Genomic DNA, 9,542 nt, shown 5'->3' with positions numbered 1-9,542 from the left:
CTCAAAGCTGCACTAGGGAGAGGTCTCTTATATCAGGATAGGGGTCACACTATTAGGCTGGACCGCTTGCCAACCGAAGATCGACAACTGGGTACTAAAACTTTGTTGGTGGTAATTTAGATGAAGGCTAGTCGACTGCCTGAACTATAATTTTCTCTATAAATGTCATATTGACATTTTCTGCATGTTTTCTCTCATTAATTTGAAACATATGCATCCTAACATTTCTATGACATGAATTATAATATAGAGATATGTCGAAAACATGGTAGATCACATCAAGAAACATGAAAATGCATCTAAGTACTAAACACATAAATTTCCTGAAAATGAATAGAACTTGAAAGAGAGAAGGGTTAAACACTAACCTTGTAAAGAAATATGATTCTGTAGATCAAGTGAGGACTCCCTTTTAAAATCACACCTCAAAATCTTTTTACAAGATGAAGGAAAGACATTTCATTCTTTTTCTTTTTCAAAGAAAAACCCCTTTTAATATCCCTTTTCCCTTACAAAAAAAATGCAAACTTGCTCTCACTTATGTGCCCAAAACTCTCCAAAGTAGACCTCCAATGGAAAGGAGGGAAAACCACTTTGTATTTGAATTTCAAAAATTCAAATTCAAAAATAATTACAAAAATCTACCAACTACCAATTGTCATGTTCCTCTAGAGTGGAATTGTAGACAACAACGTCATCTAGGTATGCCACGACAAACTTGTCGAAATAATCATGAAATATCTAATTCATCAAGGTGCAAAATGTCACTGGTACATTGATTAACCTGAATGACATCAACAAGAATTCATATGCCTCATACCATATCACACAAGTTGTCTGTACATCCTCATGTGCTATCCTCACTTGATAGTAGCTTGATCGAAAGTCAAGTTTGGTGAAGTACTTTGCATGACTTAATTGATTAAAAAAATAAGCAATTAGTGGAATGGGATACTCTTGCATGCGGTAGCCCACACACATTCGCATGCTCCCATCATGTTTCCTTTAAAACAACATCGGTGCTCTGAATAGTGCCTTGGAAGGACATATGTAGCCCATTCCAATAGTTCATCAAGCTGCTTTCTTAACTTTGCTAACTTTGGAGGCGCCATCAGATATAGCCATTTAGCAAGCAACTTCACTATTGGTAACAATTTGATCTTATGTTCCATATTTAGTTGTGGAGGCAAGTTGTGAGGTAGCTTGTTTAAAATGACAATTTTATACTCATCTAACACAATTGGATGGTGGTAGGCACCTGCTTTTGGCTTACCTCTTCATCTACCATCAACATGACAAGATATGTTTGTTCACCCCTCCTTAATCATTTCTTAAGTTGCTTGATGGAAAGGAACTTATTATCTCCATTATTTGCAATGACTTCCACCATGCAAGGGTGGTCTCCCATCAAAGAAAAGGAACTAGCAAATGGCATCGACATCGCCTTACTCTCCCTCAAGAACTTCATTTGAAGAATCACTTGGAAATCATCCAACAACACATTTGTGAAATTTGCATGTACTAGAAGTAGGCTGGGTTGTGGAGTTAATTGCTTTCATGTGTTATGAATCCTTCTCTAAGGTTAAGTTAAGTCTCTTCCTTTATGCATGTGAAACAAAATTATGGATAGCTCTAGTATCAACCATAGCATGAGTGCTGTTCCCATTGATCTATAGATCCACAACCATTAACCCTTTAGCTTGGGTAACTTTTGTCTCTTTTGTTTGCCTCTCCAATGTGTTGACTAACTGCATTGCATCCATCATCGAGGTTTCCTCATCACCCTCACCATCTTATAGTGCCTCCTCCACAATGGAAGCTTGTAAGGAATTGAGTGATGACTTGTGGGGGCACTTGGTATCTTTGTAAAGGCCTTGACATAAAAAGCATGTCATATTACCCTTACCATTAGGATTATTGAATGATCAAGTCGATGAAACTTCTTTTGAAGTTGATGCCTTGGTATCAGATCCCCCACTTTTGGGTTTGCCCTTCTTGAAAAACTTTTTGTTGTTTCCACTTCCGCCATTCTCTTTAGACGTTGTGTAAGTCTCTTTAGTGTAGTTAGTCAAGCATTTTATGGCAACTTTTGCAAATAGGCAAGTTTTGAACTCTTTTTCGATGGAGTTCTAACCTTGCTTGTAGTTTCAACCCTTAAAGAATTTAGAACCAAGGTCTTATATTTCAACTTCGACTCAAATTTCGAAGCTTTAAAAGTATGGAAATTTCAACAGAAATTTCAATTTCAATGTCAATTTTGATTTTGATTTGAAAAATAAAATAAAATAATGGAAATCAATAGTAAAACATGAAATTCTTTTTTGAAGCTTTAGAAATGATTAATAAACATAATGTAAGATTTAGAACTAATATATTATGAGTAAATCATGGTTTTAAATAATGGCCGTGGTCATTACGTAATGCTGTTAAGTAATGGTTTTATGGGTTACCGATACAGTTACACACCGCGAAATCAGTGGGAGGAAAAATCACGACAGTAGTGGCCGTTACAAACTGCGATTGTTACAGTACTATTACACCAAAAAAATATTTTATTTTTTACTTTTTCTTCTCACTTTTTTCCTCTCTTTCATATATCATTCTCAATATACCAAGTGACATGAGGGGGAAAAGATTATAACGAGGATGACAATGATACAAAATGTACTATTTCTTTAAATATTCACAATAGATGCATTAATTAACAATTTGAAAAATACTAACTTGTTAGGAAAATATTTTATTTTGATAATATTAGTAATGTGATATTTATGTTCTATATTTTTCAACTTCAACCTTTTTTCTTTTCTAACTATTTTATATTTGTATTATTCATATGTTTTATGTTTCTAATAAATTAATGGAGTGTATAATGTATTTTGTTTTTTTAATTAATTTAGCACACATAAGAATTTATCACAAATAAGAACAATGAGAAGTATAAATACACACACACACACACACATGTAATTTTTCTATCAATGGTGGTTGAAGACAAATGTAAACTTGTTGCCCTTACCAAATAACTTTGTTACTCGAATTGAAGGATCCAAAATACACAAACTCTTTCTAAGAAGGGCTAAAAGTTTAAAACATGCAAGTACGCTATTATGCACAAGGTTGTGCGTGTTTCAAAAAAATTCATAGTCGTTACACCCGCTTCCCTTTATGTAACATCCGCTACTCCCGCTTCCCGTTACACCCGGTTACCCTTACGTTACACTACCCGCTACCGCAATTCAAAACCATGGAGTAAATGCATCTATGTTGTGTATGAGGTGAAGAAATTGTAACATAATTTGTGCATCAAACATATTTGTAAGATAATGTACATTAAACATATTTAGTGAATCAGTTAATACAAATGAAATTCATAAATCATTTAAATGTTATTTATTATACAAATAACGATAATTTAGGCATGAATGGTTAAATAAAATATTGTTGTACGTTTATTTTTTCATATAATTTCAAAAGCACATGTAATAATCTTTTTTTTTTAAAATAAAAATAAATAAAATAAATTAAGAGAGAAATTTCACTTCACTCCCATTCTGAGGAAATTTCATTGCATAGTTCAAATTTTGACAATTTTTGGTGAAATTTCTAGATTTCGATAAATTTCAGATGATTCATTGAAATTTCAACGGAAATTGTGCAAGACGGAAATTGGCTGTCATTTCAATTTCAAGGGTGACAAAAACCGGAAAATTTCAATTTCATGGAAATTTAAGACCATGGATAGAACAATTTGTCTTTCTCTAATAGGTCCCTAATATCCAACATCAAAGCAGAATACTGTTTCACATACCATTTGATTGAACCATTTTGCTCAAGGTCTGTCAATTTACATTGAGCATTGTACAAAGAATTAAGCCTTGAGAAAGAATCAACTACACAATGTCCATTCTGAATTTCATTGTACATGGTACACCACCACAACTTAGACCAATTACATTGTTGCAGTGGTTACTTTCACCTGTTCTAAGTCAGTCCTCATTGCGCAAAAGTACTGCTTAATGTCAAATAAGAAGTTATCCAACTCATTAGCATCATAGGCACCCCCAAAAGTTTTGGGCTTTGGCACCTTGGTTCCTCTGCAATCCGTAGCATTGGAGTTTCCCATAGTAAGAAACCATCAGGTTCATTTTGGCAGCCAGCTTTGCCATTTGAGCTTGTAAAGTTTCTATCGCATGGTGGAGATCCTTTGACATCTCCACCATGAAACTTTGTTGATGTTTTTGTGATCTCTCTAAAGCATTAACATGTTCAGCAAATTTGACCATCTCTATAGTCACATTGTTGGCTGTATCAATCTGTGCCTCTAGCGCTTCAACTCTCTCAATATTGGTTGGCATAACCTCTTGCCAATGCTTAACACCTACAACAAAGGCAACTGAATTTACGTAGCAAGTAACCAAGTTCTGATACCAGCTACCACGGGCTGAATATTTCACACTTTGTAAAGGGCCATGCTACACTAGCTAAAGTACTCTTGTTTAACTAGTTAGTCAAAGTTTACCACAAGAACACATTTACAACAATTAAATGAAATGTAAATAGAAGGAGTAAGCAATTAGCTTAAGTAAATGACAAGCAAGTGATCAACATTGAAGCAACATAGTTTATTAACAATACATTCATAAGCAACGCAGGTTTAGTAAGGGAAGCAAATGGGCTAAACATATTTAACAAATGCTAGTGAGTTTTATAAGACTGATGAACACTCACTCGAAAGAGCTTTATATGCTAATGAAAACAATACTATAGGTTTCATTCAAATCTCTCTTGTTCTCTTGAAATCATTAGAAGAGTAAGGCCTAAGATACCCTTGACTTGTTCCACATGAGAACGAAAACCTGTTTGTAGGTTTTACTCAAATCTCTCTTGTTCTTTTGAAGCCATTAGCGAGTAAGGCCTAAGGTGCCCATGACCTGTTGGTGTTTGGTCGGGCAGAGCTAGCATCTCTAATGGATGATAAAGAACAAGGAAGCTTTGGTGTTTTGTTGGGCAGAGCTGGCATCTTTAATGGATGATAAAGAATAAGGAAGCTTTGACTGATTCTGTGTTTTAGTTCACAAGATTGGGCAAGAGATCTTTTCACTTTTAGGTTGTGAGGAAGGTTCTGATCTTGACATTTAAGAAGTCATGTCTTCCAGAGCCATGTTGACCCCATCTCCTTCTTTTAGTTCTTCACCCATATCTTCATCTGACTTAAGCATAGATCGCCATGATTATAGGTACGAAGTAGATTATGTACCAGGAGATAGCTTTGTCCCCCAAACCAAAAGTTCTCAAATTACTAACCCATATTATGTCTATGATAAAACCAAATATCCTCTTAACATCTTAAAAAAGATCACTAGAAAAACACTTGTACCCAAAGGTGTTAAAAAAGTCATTGAAGCCTCTCCGTTTGACTCGCACCAGCTTTTGGCAACAGAAGCAGAACAGCTCGTGACTCTGGAGCTTCCCTTAGAGCTTCCCAGAAAGTACCTCGGCCAGGGATTCCCTCATATCCACATTGGCACTATTAAGCTCTGTCTTACTTTTCATGGACAAAAAGGCCTTCCGGTCTGCTCCAGAATTGCTCTTCTCAATTCAACTTTCTGTAAGTACGAGCATGCCTGCATCACCACTATGCAAACAACATTAAATGCAAGGATAGTCAGTTTCACTGTATTCCCCAACTTCAATATGCATCTTTCCGACCCCAACATGAGAACTGCCCTTAAAGTTCAGATCCAGATCGTCGGAGCACCTCAAACCTCCAACTCCATTGCAGCTACTCTCCACCATCAGATGGTTTATGGACTTCAGAACCATTCCTTTGATTTGGTTTCACCTTGGGAAAATCAAGATGCTCTCCTAGTTAATTATGATACTTCTCTTGTCCCGAGCCATGTCCACATCCCAAGACAACTGTCGAGAGAAGAACTCCTAAAGCATCTTCAAGAATCTTGGGTGACCAAGTACGAGCGGCTTCACCAGATCCCGAAGCCCATCATCCCCTATGATCCAGTCTGCACAACTATGAAAAATGTGGATGTTCATATCTCCTTTCCAAAGGACCAAGAATCATCAAAAGAGTCATCTCCCCAGCATGTCTTTCTGATCATGATGATCCAACCGCATACATCACCAGCTCCGAAGGTCCAGAAGATCTATTTTTGCTCTAGCACTAGGAAACATCAAATTGTCAAAGGAGTGATAGTCCCCTTTTACACCAGGTCTTACACCTATCCAAAGCATAAAACCTATACTCGTATTTATATGATGGTAACCCATCCCATGCACTTGGGTTATAGGCAAGCATAATGTCCTAAAGAAGCTTGGCTTTTGACATTCTGAGTCATAATGTTTATCTAACAACATATCATGGTGAATTGTGAAAAAATCTTGGAGTATAGGAAATTAATTGGGAAGCTACACTATTTTACTGGACTAGACAATAGACATTGCTTTTTGTGCACAATGTGCACATCTTAAATTCACCTCAAACGAGCAGTTGCTTGCATGTTTAGGTGTTTTAAGCGTTCACCAGGTCAAGGACAGCTTTATTGTAATAATGGTCATGCTTTGATATATGGTTGTGAAGGGGTTGTTTAAACTCAATATAATTAAATCATGAATGTTTTTGTTCATATGGTTGATCCACCTTTCTCTTTATGGAAAGAGAGATTAGGACACGTCAAACATGACTGTCAGCATGTCCTGTAGGTCACACTCTCTGTTATAGAAGTACATGCGAAATGCTGATATCATAGCCTACTCGTCATGTATCTCATGCTTTTGGTGCGTGAATAATGATAATACTACCCAGTGCATACTGCAGATGCTTTTGTTTGTTTTCCAGACATATATGTTACCAGGTTTGAGGCACCCTGGGAGTTCATAATGTTTTGAGGTAAGGACAACATATGGAGAATAACCATTAATGAGCACCTTCACGATCCATGTAGAATAAATAAAAATCTGCATATATAGATAAATATTTCATATTTTTTATGAATCCAAGAATCTAGACTTTCCCTGAAGGGCCTACACAATGATGATACTAGATGAAAACTAGACTAAATCAATTTAACTGGTTCCATTAGCTTTCCTGCATCTCCCTCCTGCCAACCTAAGCATTGCTGGTCTTGGATGATTATAACTTTGTATCTTTTTTTGGTTTAAATATTAGTGTTATAATTTCTTAATCTATCAAGTTATCGAATTACTTATTGTGGCTTGGCCGGCCTTGCTACTTGCTAATACTTGTTGCTTTTTCCGTAGCTGGCAAGCAGAGCAGGCATCCCTAACATCACTTGGACTTCATGCCTCCATCCAAAAGCACTGTAAAGAGTTAACTCTTTACTTCCAATGGCAAGCAGCACCCACCCCCTGCCAAACAGATCCTACCTGCCTTTGCGATGGCCTCTCAATCACTAAAGCCATAAACCTGCCCCACATCCATCTGTGCTCATCTGAGCTTTTCTGCTGGAATCCTTGAAGTGAGTTTTGTTGACACGGAACCAGCTTTTATGGTTGCAGTCAAATTGATTCTGGATATGAGTTTATTTTCTCATGGGAGGCTTGTTGGCTTGCTGCGGTTTATTCATGGTGAGGAGTTGCTGCATTTGGTGCCTTAGGGAGGTGCCAACGGTGGCCTTGCAGGGTGAGCCACTCCTGCAGCAGGTTTTAGCTCTGGCACCAGTTATGGCATCCTATCTTTCTCGAAACATTTTGACTGATAATGGAGCTGCATCACAGGCTTCATAATGGAGCTGCCACTGTATTGTCTTGCTATAGCTCTTGAAAAGTTTTGGGTACTCCATATTAAGCGCTTGTTCAGTTGTTCTGTACCAAGCTATTTTACTAGTTTGTTTGGAAGCCTCACATTAGATTAATGCTCCCTATTGAAAACAACTAAAGATGAGCATCATTGCAGAGGATATTTCTTATCTTTTTTTTTTTAGCATTTATAGTTAAGGGATAGTTTATTTAAAGGCAAGCTCTCAGTTGGTTGAATAATATATGAATCAGTATTGTTTGTTTGAACTCTAAATGAGTGCTGAATGAGCTCTGATTGAACTAGCAACTGCTACCCGTCTGATTTGATCAGCGTCAAACGTTTTTAACACCATTTTTACATTGTGTTACGAGAGAAAATTCTTGCTTCCACAAAAATAGAGGGAAGTGATGGGTGAGGAGGTACGAGAGGGTAAAATGATAGCCAAAATCAGGGAAGGTTAATACTTAATAGTTAGTAATTAAAGTTGAATGTTATGAGATAAAAAAATGGAATAAGTTAAATTCAGAAAGTTGTCAAATCAAAAGTGAATGATTCCATCATTTGTCTTTAAAAAGCTTACAAAACTTTGGGTGAAATGTTGATGACATTGTCATTTGTCTATTAACTCAACCAGTCAAGATTATATGCTGTAGGTGCTTTTTATACGTGAGATGTGACCAATAACTTCTATTTTGAAGCTAAAAAGAATGAGATAAACACATTCTGCATTTTCTTCTAGTCAATAGACATAGAAACATGTAGAGAAGTTGATCTCTTGTATAGTTTCTTAATTATATCAATTAGATAAATTTATTTGAATCTCAGTTAGAAGGTTCACATATCAAGTTTAAGTGGTTTTGGATTTACTCTTTCTTCACTAATATATGTGTGCAACATTTAGTACCATCTTTTATTTTTTTATTTTTGTTACAAAATAAAAAAAGAAGAAGTAAAGATGATGCATTTGTTGGTGCTAATTAATTTACATTTTTATTTTGAATTTTTATTTAGTATAACAATTGATAGCTAGGTTTTTTGGTTTATACTTGTTTTGACGATTTGTATTTTGATTTTTTATTTGTATGATAAAACAGTGTTGTAATATGTGGCTCATATATTGAGTGAAACACATTGTACAAAGAAAACATGATTTGAGAAAAACAGCGAAGTTGGTTTCCAGAGGAAACCATCGACGATTTGTAGAGTTGCATTGACAGAGTTAGATTGGAAGAAACCATCAAAGGTTTGGTAGAGACCATCTACGATTACATCGACGATTTGGTTTTGGGAATAAATCGTCGATGGTTTTGCTCGGTTACTCAGCGTTGTTTTTTGAATTTCGAATTAGGAAGTTGAATAGGTTGAGATCTCAGGGGGAAAATCTTCGGGGGTTGAAGAGGGTTAGCATATATACAATTGTTGTAACCCTTGTTTGATAAGATAGTAAAAATTACAACCATTTGCTCCTATGGACGTAGGCATTGCTGAACCACGTTAATCATTTGTGTCATTTTTTATTATTTTCATATAATCTATGTGATTGTATTTCTGTATTATTCATCATTAGTTGTTGATTTTACGATCGGTTTCTAGACACTGCGTATTGATTTGCACAACAAATTGGTATAAGAGCAATTGGTTATAATGGCTGGCATTTCTTCTGCAAAGTTCGATGGATTGAGAAATTTCGGACTATGGTAGAGGAGGGTTAGGGATCTGTTAGTGTAGTAGGATATGGTGAAGGCATTATATGGAAGTCAACAGA

General features: G+C 36.0%; 1 protein-coding gene across 3 annotated transcripts in view; it reads left to right on the top strand.

Annotated features, from left to right (window-relative positions):
* Positions 1-9,275, top strand: part of LOC131168573 (pentatricopeptide repeat-containing protein At2g33760-like) — a 31,206-nt gene extending 21,931 nt beyond the window's left edge. For 2 of the 3 annotated variants that reach the window (XR_009140351.1, XM_058128123.1), the window contains one exon: positions 7,279-8,043. The gene's annotated coding sequence lies outside the window, so the exon portion shown is untranslated. Of the gene's footprint in view, positions 1-7,278; positions 8,044-8,871 lie in introns of those variants that run through there. The other variant, XR_009140355.1, reaches the window with a different exon arrangement.
* Positions 9,276-9,542: the final 267 nt, after the last annotated feature.

This window comes from Malania oleifera, chromosome 1 (assembly GCF_029873635.1).
Source record: "Malania oleifera isolate guangnan ecotype guangnan chromosome 1, ASM2987363v1, whole genome shotgun sequence".
NCBI classification, from domain to species: domain Eukaryota; kingdom Viridiplantae; phylum Streptophyta; class Magnoliopsida; order Santalales; family Ximeniaceae; genus Malania; species Malania oleifera.
Note: the sequence above shows the minus strand (reverse complement) of the source record. Positions and strands in the feature narration are given on the sequence as shown.